We start from the raw sequence: 17,270 nt of genomic DNA on the forward strand, positions 1-17,270 counted from the left end.
TTGGGAATCTGAGGCAGGCAAATCTCTATGAGTTCAAGGCCAGCCTGGTCTACAGAGCAACTTTCAGAATAGCCAAGGATATACAGAGAAATCCTATCTTGAAAAACCAAAACAACAACAAAAAAAAGAAGGAGAAGGAGGAGGAGGAGGAAGAGGGGGGAGGAGGAGGGAGGAGGAGGGAAGGAGGAGGAGGAGGAGAAGGAGAAGGAGGAGGAGGAGGAGGAGGAGGAGGAGGAGGAGGAGGAGGAGGAGGAAAAAAATCCCATCTGAGGACTCTCCAGTTCAGCACTCGCTCATGGACACAGTCTTCATGCCCTTTCCACCCTCGTGAGATGATTACAGCTGACCTTGGCTACCAGAGATTGGGAGGGAACCTGCAGGGAAATTCCCAGCTCCATGACTCACAAGATACAGGAACCCGGCTTTCTTTTCACATTTTGTGGTTGGTGGTGTGTTGGTAAATGTTTAACAGCAGAACTTCTGAAAAGAAGGAGGCAGGAAGAATAAGAAAACAAATGCTAGAAAGTCAGACCTGTGGGGTGTACTGGTTTCCTCTGTGGAAATAGTCATCCCGTGGCCAATGTCAAACCACCAGGCTAACCTCCCTGAACACAGGAGGGCAGAAATGTGCGCCATCACCCAATACACAGTACTTCCACCATGTGAGAAAGATACATGGAAGGGACTTCAAGAGCACAAGTGGTGTGGTCACTGATAAAGCAATCAGAAAAACAATGTGAGGTTTTAGTATTCATTTTTTCATTTTATATACAATTCATTCAATTACGAATTTATGTAATTTGTTAATGGCAGAGCTTAAAAACTAGCTTCCAAGTTTCTAAAAATTTCAAAGATGGCTTTCTATAAATATACAGTCCAATTCACCACACAATTGAGGATGGATGAAGGAGATCCCCACACAGCAAGGGCTCCCTCCCAGATCCCAGATTGGACACAAACCACACCCAAACACTTGTTTTCACAGAGAGATCCTTTATTAATCGGGGGAGAAAAATTAAAGTGGCTGCTTTCTGACTCAGGCCAAAAATAACAGCAAATGACCTTGCAGGTATAATTTTTAAGGGGAGAAGGAGGGAAGGTCTGTGTTAGAATGGACTAGGATGCGGTGGTATATTTGAATTGAGCATGTTAATTAGGTGAGTTAAAATGAGCTTTGGATTGCTGGGCTTCAATGCTTTGATAGCTGGGCCTTGGTAGTCAGCTTCAAGGGAAAGAAGTGGAAAAATAAGGGAATAGACCTTGGTGGCTAGCTTTAGGAATGTAATCTAACTGTTTTTAGCAAGGCAGAGGGAATGGGGGGAAAGGCAAGGTCTGCCACAGTCTCATGCTCAAGTGGGCCCTTCAATGGGGACTTCTTACTGTTTAATCCCACAGACATCTTCATGTGTGACATGTGACCATACGGTTTCTTGAATACGAAGGGCACATGATGCCTTACATGAGGTTTCTGCCAGACATTTGCATGTCTTATGTTATTTAGCCCTCAACGTAACCCCAGAGCTTTTGTCCTGTCTTTGGTCTTACTTTACGGATGAAGAAATGAAGTTCTAGAGAGATTAAGTTGCCTCCAACCTTACACAGAAAAAATAACAGAGTCAGGGCTTGGACCCAGACAATCCAGGATTCAGGCCCCATCCGTCTAACTCAGTGTGGTCTTTCAGCAAGGAAAGTCAGCATGTTTGTTGAGAAATCCAACAGAAGGGTATCTACTGAACTAGGTTCAAAAACAAACAGAGAGAAGCTAGCCTCACAAACCAGGATCTGCTTGCAACCTAAAACCAGTCTTGAGAGATCATCAGAAGGACCCAAGGGGCATTCAGTAAATCAGCCTCTCTAAAGAGAAGACATGAATGGGAGGGGGAGGGGAAGAGGAAGTAGGGGAGGAGACAGATGAACCCGAACAAAACACATTGCATGAAATTCTCTAAGAATTAATAAAAATCATTTCAAATGGTGGATGAACGAAGTGCAAAGGAAGTTTTCCAGTTTGAGGGAGGGTAAAGAGATGGGACAACAGGATGTAGCACATGGTTTGCTGCTCCCATTTTCTATGATATTCCCTATGGTATCCCTAGGATTATCAGTACATAAGAGAATGCTTTGCTCATATGAAATAGACCCTAAAGTGCTCAAAGGGTATCATGGACTTACACTTACAGTCAGGGTGGAAAAATACATACATACATATATGCAAATAAATGCACATGCATATATATTCATAAGCTAGCTTGAAAGTTTAAGAGAAAGTAGCAATAAAACAGTAGGTTTAAGCAACTGAGGGTGGAAGATGTCATGTCCTCTAAGCCTGTCTAAATAAAAAAACACAAATAAATAATCAAAAAGAGCTGGTAGGACCAGTGCTCGTGTTCCATCTTGAGGGCACCTTAGCCTCTGGATGTTTGATCTCTGTCTCTGTGTCCTTTCCAGCTTCTCTTCCAGTCCTTCTAACTCTCTCTGGACTTCCAGCCCTTTCCAATCTGGGAAGGCTTCAGAGTGGCCCAGTTAACCACTGCAAACCTTGTTGCCCGGCAGGCATCTACCAGTGCTAGCAAGGCCTAGCTCTAGCTTCGGCTGCCTGTGCAGCAGAGGTAGAAGCAGAGCGGTTTTCCTCACCAGAGGCCGCAGGCCCACAGATAGCAGTGACTGACAGGTCTGATACAGATAAGAAAATGATCGGACTGCAGAGGGAAAGGAGCGAGGTCTTGCAGTGCTCAGGGTTGAGTCGAAGGATGTGCTGACTCAGAATACTGACTCCTTTGACTGACTCCTTTCAGACAGCAAGTGATGTCCTGACACTTCACAGAATGCTAACACTATACTAAATAAACCCCAGTGCATTCGAAAGGGGGAAACAGTTTTATTATACTACAAACAAAGGGTCTCCTTTTTGTTTTCTTTGTTTTGTTTTGGTTTTTGTTTGTTTGTTTGTTTTATGACAAATTTCAGTTAGATTTTCTTTTTTAGTTTTGTGTGTATGGCTATTTTGCTTGTGTATGTTCTGTGTATCATATATGTGCAGTGCCTGTGAAGGCCAGAAGAGGGTCAAATATTCTGGAACTGGTGTTATAGACTGTTGTTAGGTGCCGTGCAGATACTGCTGATGGACCCAGGTCCTCTGGAAGAGCAGCCAGTGCTCCTAACCACTCAGCCATCTTTCCAGTCCAACAAACTGACTTCTTTTGAAGACAATGTCTTAAGCCAAGTGTAGTGGCACAAGCCTTTAATTCCAGCACTCCTGAGGCAGAGACAGGTGCATCCCCAAGTCTGAGGCCAGCTTAGTCTAGAGAGTTCCAGGATAGCCAAGACTACACAGAGAAAACATGTCTCCAAGAGGAAAAAAAAAAGACAATGTCTTTATATAACATACTAACTCCACAGACTTGTTAATATTGTTGTTGAGACCAGATCTCAGACCAGACTGGCCTCAAACTCTCAGCAATCCTCCTGCCTCATCCTCCAAGTACTAGGATTACAGTTTTGCATCACTTAGCTTAGGTTGATTCATTGTTCATTGTGTTCTTAAGACACAATTTAAAAGAACCAAAAAGTCCATTTTCCTATCCTTAAAGCAAAAGTATGTGATGATACCCACAGCTTTGATAACTTTTTTCAACAATTTTCTCTAAAAGAAAATGGTTTTTGGTTATTTAGGTCATTGAGTCAGAAAGCAAACCATTTGTCTTTGATCATGCCCTTGCCAGAAGATCCCTAACTCATTAGTGTGCTATTAATGAGGCTGGATTTTAAAGCAGGTGTTGTTAAGTGCAATCAGAGCAGCTTTATTAAGCTGCAAATTGTCTTGAGATGACAAAGGAAGTCAGATTGGTCCATGCACAGTTAACCTTTGTCTATATGCATGACTTGGCTGATTAAACAGCAATTGATAATGACCTTCAGCCCAGCAAAGCCGGAAATGATGATGCCTGATGTTGGTATTCATTGTATGAGATGTGAGTGACAGGCGGGTAGTCTCTTTAATTTAGAAATCTATAATGCAATTTCAAAATTAACTAATATTGCAGTGCAATGAACCACTAATTTATGTGTATTAAGCTGATATTTTGATGTGCATGTTATTTTAGATGAGAATATTATCACTGGGAATTAACTTCGAGTTGGAGTTGTGGTAACTGACCATCTTTAGCAACTAGAGAAAGAGGATTGTGGAAGACAAAGAAAAGTGACTTTGGAGACCCATTTCTTTCTTTCACAAACAGAATACCCGATACTTTGAAGAGGGGCCTACTGAGTCCAACACCGGTCCTTCTTGTGAAGAGGCCTCAGTGGATTGGTAGACAAGAACACTGATTTTATTATAGTTTATCCAGTGCCACAGTGGTTTATTGTTAACACTCGGAAATATCAGGACCTTCACTAATTCCAAAAATGTGGAGGGAGATGAGGTGAGTGATGGGAACCTGGGAATTTATACACTGTGTGTGATATGCTAGACTCCTTGCTCATGTTTCTTCTTTGACTCCCAATAATAATTCTTAGAATAAAAGGACATCAATTCACAGAGAGGATGACAAAATTCTGAATCAGGATGATTTGTCTGAATTCAGTTAAGTAGTGTGGATCTGAAATCGCACAGTTTGCTTCTAAAGCCTACATTATTCAAAAACACTGAGTAGGAACACACTAGATAAATAGGTTGAATAAATGATTTTGTGTGTGTGTGTGTGTGTGTGTGTGTGTGTGTGTGTGTGTGTGTGTCTGTGTCTGTGTCTGTGTCTGTGTGTCTGTGTGTGTGCCTGTGCATGCTCTATTTTTCGTGTTTCCTGGTTTAGGGAACAGAATAGTGGTTATTTCTTTGCAAGTTCATCTTCATGAACAGACATTAAACAACTTCAGCATTTATCACCCTACCCTCCCTTTGCATTTCAAGCCTTTACAAAGTATTCCACTAAAAATAGAAGTTTTGGAGGTAGCTATAACTTGGATTTTTGCTAATGCTTCTAGTTCCTAGTTTGGGGTCAAGGACATTGTACTCTGTGGTAGGGTTCTGTGCCTGGTTCAAATGGGTTTGTTTAACTGGCAAACAGGGCTAGAGAGATCTCTTTCTTACTGCAGGAGCTTTCAGAGCCTTTAATATGCTAATGATACGGTGACTTTGCAGGGGGAATTTAGTGTTCCACATTTCCCAAGCTTTCGTGACCATGAGGCTCTTTGTTCCATGAGCACCAATTAACACTCCCAAGAATTAGTGTATGCAGAACAGAAAGAGTCCCTGAGACATGTAACATTAGCAGACAGTAAGTAACAGCCCAGAACAGCCTAAGCAGAACGGTAGAGGAAAGGCTAGGGATGAAGGAAACCATAGGTTTACCTTTTATACAGCTATGTTGGGATGTCTTGTAATTATTTAGACACTAGAACTATCTTAATGAACAGAGTAATCATTAAGTGTATAACTATAAATGATCTTCATCTAAATCGCCTAAAGCAAACATGAATAGTTACTATAAATATCAGTGGGTTTTCCTGATTCTTACATCTTTTCTGAATGGTACTTGAATATGCTCTTTATTTCCAGATTATATAAAAGTAATTAAAAGACTAATTGGGGTAAATGGAATGTGAGATTTTGATATAAGCACTGCAAATTGACTAAGAATTGACTAAAACCCATAAAGAATGAATCATTTTGCACTTTATTAGTTGTATTGTTCTGAGAAAACAGCAGTTGTGATATCAGAATCATCTTTCCAAAGTACATTTTCCAAATTACTTTCCATGATCACAATTTCTGCTGGGCAGTCAGGCGTCAGTCTCTCCCTGTGAGCTGGGGAGCCCTACTTTGGTCCTGACTAGGGTTCTCCACTGTTTATCTCTGCCAGGAGCTGTTGCTTCTGGCCCATGTTCCTTCTGCATGCTACCTCCTGATAAAACCATCCTGTGAAATCCCTAAGCTGAACTCTTAAACTCCCCATCCACAAGTGAAAGCCTTCAATTACAGGTTGTCTCTGCTACTCCAAATCCATGTGCTGTGTTATACTTGTCATTGCTATGAACATCCTGCTCTGGTCCTGCAGAGATTACATCCATCTAAAGTGTCATAGTAACCGTGGGAGCTGCCCTGCCCTGCAGTTCCCCCTTGAAGTCCCTGGAATGTGTCCAAGTGCGCTTTACAATAGTAGCATTGCTTAGAAATGCCTGTGCTCCCAGAGTAAGAAGGCAACCCACAAGACTCTCTCTGAGGAGCATCAGATTTAAAAAGACATGAACTTCATTTGCTGTGTTGTCATAATTACTGTGTTTCACGTCATAATTATTTTATTCATTCAAATGTCCTCCAGAATCCCTTAGATCACCTCATTTGAAAAAAAAAAATCTAACGTTTTTCTGTCTCTAAAACTGCTCTCTGGCACCAACAGGTTCCCAAAATAGCAAGTGATAAAAATTATCCTTGGCGCTAACTGCAGTGAGGCCACCTGTTCAGCGTGATGACACCCTTGAGTGATTCTCACTTTCAGCTGGTGATCAGCAGATAGAAGTGTGACCTGGTCGTCCAGCAATTGGTACAGAGCAAGGATCATCTACTTCTTCCGAGGTGGTTCACTTATTCATGGAAGAACAAAGTTCGAGTAGGGTTATTTTACAAATTTGGCAGCCACAGATCGTAACTTGGATAGGTGAATATAATTTTGCGGAAAGGGATAAGAAAAATGTACTTTGGCTGATGTTTCAATTTTCCTGAGAAAGGAAATGTATTTACCAGATCCTAATCATTTTGATAAATCAAATTTCAATGCCAAGTCATCTGCACATCTTTCGAAAGATAAATTGAACAGCTGTGTTATCCACATCTCTGTTCTGAAAACAGGATGCGGGGAGCTGTCACGGGAACTCAGTCCACGTGGGGAACTTCTAGCCTTCAGAGTTATCTTTCAAAGGGAGAAATGAGTCCAGAAGTCTTAGAAATAACTTCCAAGAAACATTTGCTTTGGAAATCACTGGAAAGGACTAACTTGTTATAGAGTTCACCAAATTTGTGACAATGCCATTTAGGTGGATGAGGAGGTAATATTCAATAGGGCACCTCTGGAGCACATTTGAATGGAATGGGTGAAGATGACTCTGTTCAGCTCTGCTCGTGCTCTTCTTCATCAGTTCCTCTACTTTGTTCTTCATTTATTTCAATTATACTAGGAGCATGTGGTGCTCTGAGATTGTGGTTTGTGGAGTCTGCTTCCAGGGCAGGAAACACAGGTGTTGACTGGAAAGTTGTTGGAGAGGCCGGTGTTCAAACTCTACTCCACGTGACTGAAGCAGATGCTCGTGGTGGGCCCCACCATCTATGCCTAAGCTGGCTTCTACTTATCAAAGTGGGGAACGACACGTGTATTAGCTACCTCGGTATCACAGAGCATCCAAACACCTGAGAGAAACAACTCAGAGGCCTGTGGTTGGTTTGAGCTCAGGGTTTCAGAGGGCTCAATCCAGGGCTGATTGGACCAAGATAGTTGGGCAGAATATCACCGCAATGGAAGCACATAGGGAGCTGTTCACTTCATGGCTGACCAGGAAGAAGGAGGAGAGGGAAGAGGAAAAATAGGAGGAGGAGGAAGGACAACAAAAACACTGAGATTGCTTTCATCTTTTATTTATCTTTCATCTTTTATGCTCTGGCCAGGGGATGGTGCAACTACCCAAGGTGAGTCTTCTACCCTCAGTTCCATTAATCTTCTCTGGAAATGCCTACACACATAAACACTCATGCTAGGATGGGTCCATGCATGTGCATACAAATACACACACACACACACACACACACACACACACACACACACACACACACTTTACTAATCTCCTAGATGATTGTTAATCAAATCAGGTTGACAATGAAGATGATCCGTCAGAGTTGTGATTAGAACCATGCCATCATTTCTTACCTTCCTACTAAAATCCCCTACAATACAAGACTACAACTCACCAGTCAGGTGTGTGAACAAAAAACTAATCACCTAACTTCTCTAGGATCTATTTCCTACCTGCCAGTTGAAGCATGTCAGTGATGCGGTTTCTAAAACATTTCCATTCTGTAATTCTGCACTAATATTTACATATTAAAACATCACATCTACCATAAAGCTGGAAACTCAGAACGCCCAGATTTCAAACCCTTAACAGTTGTATCCTCTTCTTATGCTTAGTGTCTGAGAACCCTAGTTCCCCCCATTTTTAAGTTGCTGATAATCATAGTGCATATGTTATAGATATTTAGAGGTAAAGGAGATGCTGTGTGGGGTGTCCTCAGCAGGGCAGCTGCTGATGTACAAGGACTCAGTAAAGAATGCTTGCCACTCTTTTGAGTAGAACTCTGAGAAATGACGTCCATTCTTCAAAGTTGAGTCAACAAAGGAAGTATCATTGGAAGCCTCTGTCTAGCCATGAGGAGAGCAAATGGATAAGTGTGCCCAAGTTGCTTCTAACAGAATTGAGCCTGTTGGCGCTTAACATGTTCTTCTTTTCTATGAAAATTAAAAAAAAAAATTTAGAGGCTGGGGCTGCCTCTAGACCGGAGCCCAAATCCCAGAACACCCATAAAAAGGCAGGCATGGGCACATTAGAGCCTATAGCCTCCGAGCTGTAGGGGGTGGAGACAGGATGATCACTGTGGCTTTTAGCTACCAGCCTGGCTCTGGAGGAGACTTTGTCAAGGGAATAAGTAGAGGGATAGAGCAGAATGCCTGGCATCTTCCTCTAATCTCCACTGGAGGACCTGTATATAGACGTATGCATGCATCCACCCACCCACATATACAGAAGATCTTCACATTGCTTTATTAAAATTTAACTATCTTAAAACATAGTAGAGATTTGGTGATACTCTGGTAGAATGGTGAGATGCCGATATAGAATTTTTCAAAAAAGTCTTCCCAGTGTTATTTTTGCTTGGCCCAAATGAAGAAAACACAATTGTTTGGGCTGTATTTGCAAACAGTCAACAAGGAAATCATGCATTAATCCTGCGGATGAAAGCACGATGCCGTTCCCATTTATCTGTGTTTATCGCAGCACCAGACGGTCTGATTGGGAAAGCACTCGGTCCCAGGAGAGCCAGAAAGGCAACGGGATAAGTGGATGCTGCTTTGCTGGGAGGTGTTGGGTAGCAGACAGGGTTTTGTTGACCTTGTTCCTAAACAAAATGAGTCTGTGCGGAGGGCCGTGTGCAGCAGTGCCTGGGCCTCTGTTTTACTTCTTAATTTCTTTCACAGCATCAAAAGGCTTTTCTATTCCAAAGCTTTTCTGTCTCTTTTACCCCTGAGCCTCTGCAATTGAGGCACAAGCGCAATCTACCGGCAGCAGCCTTTGTTCTGGCCTTTCAGGAGGCTGAGGAACAGTGTGAGTCCTTCCTAATTAGCCTGTGGACCAATGAAATAGTTCTCCAAGCCAGGACCGGCTGCAATCCCACAGCCGAAGTGGTAGGAAAGGGGGGGAAAGGCCTCTTTAATTAAGGCCCAACAAAACCGGCTAAAAAATGGTATTTTCCTCTCTCCAGATGCCTTTTTTAAAAATCCCTGTAAATGCTGGCACACGCACAGGCTTTCAAACAGTGCCTAAGCTGATGCCAATGAGCAGGAGGCTCTGGTTTGGTTTTGGATTGTGAATTCCTATGAGTTTGGGAGCCCACAGCCTTCGTCTTGGCCTGGGACTGCATTTGAACCAGCACGGCCTGTGCTGGACATACAAAGCTGATAATCACTGGACGGACTCCACTTATGGAAACCATGCACAACAGCCTACTGTATATGCTTGACATTTACACGGGACATTCACAAATGTCACAGCACCTCGCCTACAGCACAGGGGTGTTAATTTACTGTTTTTCTCCATTGTTTGTCCCATATTTGCCACTTTCAATTGTAACACGTTATTTCTTTCTCCAGTGACTTCTTTAGTGGGTTAACAAGAGTACAGGTTCAGAAGCCAGTTTTAGACACACCTCTGTCTGTATGCTTTCTGTCTCCCATCGTTACATGTCATAACTATGTCTTACTGTGAACAAGATAAGCCTTTGTGATTAGCCTTACCTCTGTGTTTTTCAAGCTAAAATATTTTCCCATGATTTTAAAAGTTATAAATACCTGTTACAAAATATTAGGGAGATTTATCACGCAGAGAGTCATATTAAGAAACAAATTTTAAATCCTGCAAAACGCCACGTTTCGAGATAACACTGCGAACACTTGGTGATGCAGTCAGTCCATCTGTGTGTTTCACTGGAGTTTACATAGGTGTTCCCCATTTGGCAGATCATGTCAATACACAATAGAGTCAGTACATATAACTACATTATCGTTTTCACTGGCTGTATACTACTAACCTTTTAAAGACTGACAAGACTCCAGTGAACACACATTTTTAATTAGCTCACAGAGTACAAGATTTCCCTATGGCACCCTTCACAAATATTCAATGTTAGTTGACTTGTCTCTCCCATCTCCCTGTTCCCCCCACACCCACTTAATTCTTTCCACCCCAAGTCACTCTCTTTCCACTTTCATATCATGTGCATTTTATTAACTTCCCCACCTTCCCCCTTTTGGTGGACCCCTTATCCCAGGTAAATACACATATATAAAATTTAGAAGCCAGGATTCACATATGAGGGAAAAAATGTTGTTTTTGGTTTTCTGAGCCTTTATTACCTCTCTTAATATACTATTTCCAGTTTGCTTCATTTTCCTGCAAAATTTATGATTTTATTTTTCTTTATAGCTAAGTAAAATTCCATTGTGAATGTACCACATTTTCACTGTTCTTCCATCTGTTCCTGGGTATTTAGGCTGATTGCATTTCCTTGATACCATGAACAGAGCAGCAATAAAGATAGATTCACAAGTACCTCCGGAGGAGAATAAAGAGTCCTTGGGGGATATACCAAGTCAAATGGTCCTATGGTCAAATGTTAGTGTTTTTATTTCTGTTGTGGCTGTAGCAGTTTGCATCCCAAAGAGCAGTGAATTAAGGGTTCCTTTTCTTCCACAACCTCATCAGTGTTTGTTGCTATTTGTTTTCCTGATCATGACCATTCTGACTGGGGTGAGATGGAATCTCAAAGTTGTTAAAATTTGCCTTTCTCTATGGTTAAGGATGTTGAACCCTTTAAAAAATATTAATCAGGCATTTATAATTCTCCTTTTCAGAACTCTGTTTTGTGTCTTAGCTTTGTTTGGGGTTTGATTATCTGTTTCCTCTTTCGTTTTTCTTGTGTTTGTTTTAGTTGTTTGTATATTCTATTAATTAATATTAATCTTCAGTCCAAAATATAGCTGGCAGAAAATTCTCCTACCTCATATGTTTGGTCTTCACTCAGGTAATTGTTTTCTATCATGTGTAGAAGCTTTTGAATTCCCTTAGTTTTCATCTCTTCATTTAAGCCTCCAAAGTCCTATTCGGAAAGTCACTGCGTGTGCCTCTATCTTGAAAACTTTATCCGCTACCAGTGTCAGACTTAGGGCTCTTACATTAAGGTCTTTGATCCATTTGGGTAAGAGATAAGGATCTGATTTCATTCATACACATGTAGATACTCAGTTTTCCTAGCACCACTTATTCAAAAAGCTGTCTGTCTTTTAGCCAATGATCATGGCATCTTTGTCAAAAATCAGGATCATGGGTTTATGTCTGCCTATGTTCTGTTTCATTATGTGCATGTCTATTTCAGTCCATTGCATGCTCTTTTTATTACTAAGGCTTTGTTGTATAACCTGAAATCAGGTATGGTGATACTTTCATCATTATCATCAGCAGCAACAGTAGCAGCAGCAGCAACAGTAGCAGCACCATCTTCATCATCATCATTATTTTGCTCAGGATTTGCACTTCCAAATAATTTTTTCCTGTTTCTGTGAAGATTGGAATTGGGATTTTTTATGGAAATTGCATCAAATCTGTAGCTTGCTCTTGGTAAGACACTGATCCTTCCAATTCATGAGCATGGAAGATCTTCCCATCTTCTACTATCTTCTCCAATTTCTCTGGAGCATTTCCAAGCTTTGTTATACTCATTTCTTTGATTGTGTTTATTCCATAAACAAAACATCTGTGTAGTTTTCAACACATCACAACATTGCACAGCTCCAAAGTTCCACTTTAATGAAGGTTTTAGTCTTGAAGGCAATATAGACCATGCTAAATAGGAATATACATGATAAGCTAGAATCACTGCACTTATTTTATATGATGGGAGTGAGAAATACACATAAGCATAAACAGCATTTTTGCTTTTGATTTTTTTATTGTACAGAATTACTTTGGCAATGGGATGGTTTAGATAGCATGCTATGAATGAGAGAATCCAAACACTTTCCTTTGTCTAGATGTCCTGAAGTTTCAATTTGCTTCAGAAATAACCTGTCTAGACCACATGAAATATTCAGCCAACTCCTACGAAGTTTCCTGAATTTTGAAGTGTTTAGCATTTTTAGTGATTGAATATCATACTTAGAAACCACATTGAGCAAAAGAGGGAGCTAAAGTAACCTTTGAACTCTGTTTTCTTTCACCACTAATAATTACCTTGAAAGATATATGCCTCTAACAAAAATGACAAAATAAGCAGCCTGATTTTCTGGGAGAAAAACTGAGCCATGTATAATCATTGTTCCACTCATAGTCACTTCATATATCAAGGCCTCAACATTATTAACTATAAAGAAAGAAAATGCCTCCTTAGAATTTCATCAGGATCAAGGAATACAATGCCAGTAGCTTGTGTTTCACATTTTAGTTCCACTTAGAAAAATTTCTTTAAGAACTTATTATTTCAGGCTTTAAGAGAAACACAATCCTTTTCAATTTACGGCACAGAATATACAAGGGATTTTTATGTATATGATATAATTTACTACTAAAATTCTCTGAGCCATTAATGTAATTATTACTCACATTTTAAGTTGAGAAAACTACAATTCATAGCAAAATAAGGATTCTGACCAGACATCATGTAATGTCAGAATTGAAACAACCTTAAATCTTCACATTGATGGGTTCACTGTTTTCTTCCCTAGGTGCTTTTGGCAAAACTTTTGGAACATGAATCTTGAATGGTGGATTGATGGGGGAATGTCTTTCTTTATGCTGTGAATACATGTTTCTCTGATTGGTTGATAAATAAAGCCATTTGGCTTATGGTAAGGCAGCTTAGAGGCAGGCAGAAAATTCAAAGAAAGAGCCAGGAAGGAGGGGAGAGACACCAGCGAGCTGCCCAAGGAACAACATGTAATGGGACGCAGGTAAAGCCACAGAACATGTGGCAACACATAGATTAATAGTTATGGGCTAATTTAAGATATAAGAGCTAGCCAGCAAAAGGCTTGAGCCATGGCCATGCAGTGATAATTAATATAAGCCTCTGTGTGTTTACTTGGGTCTGAGTGGCTGTGGACCCAGGTGGAACTGGAGAAAACTCCAGCTACAAATGGTGCCAAGATGTGGGGCATGAGTTTCCACCTAAAACTTGAGAAAGCTTAAAAAAAAATAAAAAAATAAAAAAAAAGATTCTAAAACAGAGCTAAAAACAGCTTCCTAGTTGTCTCTCTCAGGCCAGCCATAGCCTGCAGGCTTGAGTTACTCTATGGCAGGTTCATGGCATAAGGGCTTGACCTGCAGCATGGCTGTGGATTCCCACCATGGTACACAGTGGTGTCTCCAAGCCACACAGAGCACTGCATAGCAGATTTAACTTTTGCTAGTACAAAAAAAAATTTTTCTGGGATACACAATGCTGGATGGAGGCATGGATCCATTGCCTCCCAGAATCAGTGGAGAACATGGCTCCCTGAGCTGGAGGTGAATTACCTTTGCCATGCTGGGAAGCTGAAATGGGCAGAGTCAGCAGCCAAATCTCCTGCTTCAGTACTAGCCACTGCCGTTTAAAGCAATAGTTATACAATAAGGCAAATTCAGATGGAACAAGATTTTAAATGGTTTACAATGTGTATAAAAATGTACATAGGCTTGGAAGAGAGAAGAAAATGAATATAAACAGTTATATAAAGAAAGTTTAAATAAATAAAGCCTTTAAGAGAAAGTAAAAGTAATATAAAAATAAGCCACATAAAGATGGGTATTACACAGAGAATCTGGGTTGTGTTGTCTTTGGAATTTCTAACTGCAGAAAGACATTTGATTGTAAAGACTGCTCAGTTAAACCAATATGTATGTTTTAAAGGTATCTTGACTTCAAAAATTTGGATCTAAGGATATGTTGCTTTGGAAAGGAGGCTCTGTTTTTGTTTCCACAGGAAGCAAGAGGCTATGGATTTATTCCAGGTTAAGATGGATCAGATTTGACCAACCAAGACCCCAAAAATATCTCCAATGACACCATGGCCCAGATCATTCAACATCCAAAATCAACTTCAAGACAACTGGCTCAAGGAATTTAGCCACACAGACTACTACTCCAGTCAGGACTTGACCATGATCCTAAAATTTTCTTTGTGTCACCATAAGATTGTCAGAACTCTCTATCAGCAGGAAGTAGCCTAAAAAAATACACCCACATTATGGATGTTTGTCTTTGTTTAGGTTGTTGGTTACAAATTGTTATTGGACATAGTCAATATCTTTCTAAAAGAAGAAAGGGGGATATTATATACAAATATAGGATATAGATATGATAGGATAAAAGGGTGAATTGTTAAACCTACTTTTAAAGAGCAACTTGTTTAAAATGTTTTACATTGGTATTGATTTTAGTTTATTTATTTATTTAAAATTAATTTTGTTATACTATACATATATTTCTACTCTTGTTTAAGGTATTATGTTTGTGCAGCTCATTTAAATTGTAATAGATAATTAAGAAATACAGATTAGGTCAGTTCGGACTGTCTCTCGACCATTGCCAGCAGTCTATTGTGGGGGTATCTTTGTGGATTTCTGTGGGCCTCTCTAACACTTTGCTTCTTCCTATTCTCATGTGGTCTTCATTTACCATGGTCTCCTATTCCTTGTTCTCCCTCTCTGTTCTTGATCCAGCTGGGATCTCCTGCTCCCCCAAGCTCTCTTTCCCTCGACCCTCGCCCTTCATTACCCCCACTCATGTCCAGATTGTTCATGTAGATCTCATCCATTTCTCCGTCATTGGGTGATCCCTGTGTCTTTCTTGGGGTCCTGTTTTCTGGTGATGGGATGGCCAAACACCCTAATTGTCATGCTAGAAACCCCATCCATTGACTGAGGGAACTGGATGCAGAGATCCATGGCTAGGCCCCAGGTGGAGCTCCAGGAGTCCAATTAGCGAGAAAGAGGAGGGTTTATATGAGCAAGAATTGTTGAGATCAAGGTTGGATAAAGCACAGGGACAAATAGCCAAACAAATGGAAACACATGAACTATGAACCAATGGCTGAGGGGTCCCCAACTGGATCAGGCCCTCTGAATGAGTGAGATAGTCGATTGGCTTGATCTGTTTGGGAGGCATCCAGGCAGTGGGACTGGGTCCTGTGCTCATTGCATGAGTTGGCTCTTTGAAACCTGGGGCTTATACAGGGTCGCTTGGCTCGGCCTGGGAGGAGGGGACTAGACCTGCCTGGACTGAGTCTACCAGGTTGATCTCAGTCCTCGGGGGAGGCTTTGCCCTAGAGGAGATGGGAATGGGGGGTGGGCTGGGGGGAAGGTGAGGGGTGTGGGAGGGGGGAGAACAAAGCAATCCATGGCTGATATGTAGAACTTAATTGTATTGTAAAATAAAATTAAATTAAATTTAAAAAAAGAAAAACAGATTAATAATTAGACTTCTATGATAGTCAAACTTACAGTTATATTAAGTTTTCTAGGTATACATAGATATAGTTCAGTTAGGTAGGTAATATTCAAACACTTCAAAGACCTACAGAATATGGCATTTAAAATGTTTTAAAAACTTAGACTTTCCTAAACAATGAGATGCATCTACTCCCGACAGCACTGATTTGCTTCAGAGAGAAAGATGGGCATTGAAGACACTCCATATGGAGTTTATCTTCTTCTTGGCAAAAATAGCCATTTGAATAAGAAACTGTTCTTGCCTGGACTGCTTGACAAAATGTTATATTGGCTGGACATGCAGAACCCATAGGAAGATGACCACTGAACTTTGCAAGATGAGATGGTCCTTCAGGTTCCTGCTTCACAGAGGAGACTGCCAAACATTCTCCAGGACACAGAGAAAAAAAAAATGACTGAGAGACTAGGCCTATGGGCTGAAGATGGATGCTTCAACGTTGCAGAGGAACTTTGGATGACTATCCAGGCAGGCAACTGTCTTTGTTGTTTCCAGAATTTTGGAAGTTGCTTACAATGCATTCCTGTTTACTTGGGTCATATTGGATCCTTCTGAGGTCTTTGATATAATTGAAGACTAGATAGTTATAATTTTCCTCGGTTATGATAAAAGATAAATTAGATATAAAACTTTAGACTCACCAATATAGGATAGATAATTTTCTTTAATTTTGCCAAATACAAATAGATTAAATATTGTAACTGTACTTCTTATTTGATAACTGTTTTGTTATATGTAATTTTAATAGGTTAAAGTTAAACCCTCCTTTTGTTTAGACAGAAAAGGGGAAGAATGTCTTTCTGTATGCTGCAAATATGTGTTGCTCTGATTGGTTGATAAATAAAGCTGTTTGGCCTATGGCAAGGCAGCTTAAAGGCAGGCAGGAAATTCAAAGACAGAGCCAGGAAGGAGAGGAGAGACGCCAGCAAACCGCCCAAGAAGTAACATGTAATGGGATGCAGGTAAAGCCACAGAACATGTGGCAACACATAAATTAATAGTTTGGGGATAATTTAAGATATAAGAGCTAGCTAGCAAAAGGCTTGAGCCATGGCCATGCAGTTATAATTAATATAAGCCTCTGTGTGTTTACTTGGGTCTGAGCAGCTGTGGGCCTGGGAGGGACCAGAGAAAACTCCAGCTACAGTGGATTCATGAATATTTTGTCATTTTTATCTTATGGGCATCTCATCAATGAAGGTTCAATGATTTGAAATGTGGATACTCACCAAACATTATCTAGGGGTTAGTTGGAAATGTGGCTGAGTGCTGGGGAGAGCCATTTGAGATGAAGTGATACAGTGTGGGCTGCATGTGTCTACAGTAGCACCTGGATCTGTTGGCATAGATGAGATAAATCCAGAAACTCACTTTGGTACTTGTGGTGGTTTGAATGAGAATTGCCCACATAAACTTATGTTTTAATGCTTAATCCCAGTTAGTGGAACTGTTTAGGAAGAATCGAGAG

Source organism: Peromyscus californicus, unplaced genomic scaffold (genome assembly GCF_007827085.1).
Source record: "Peromyscus californicus insignis strain IS unplaced genomic scaffold, ASM782708v3 Scaffold_7__1_contigs__length_154581171, whole genome shotgun sequence".
In the NCBI taxonomy this organism is placed as follows: Eukaryota; Metazoa; Chordata; class Mammalia; order Rodentia; family Cricetidae; genus Peromyscus; species Peromyscus californicus.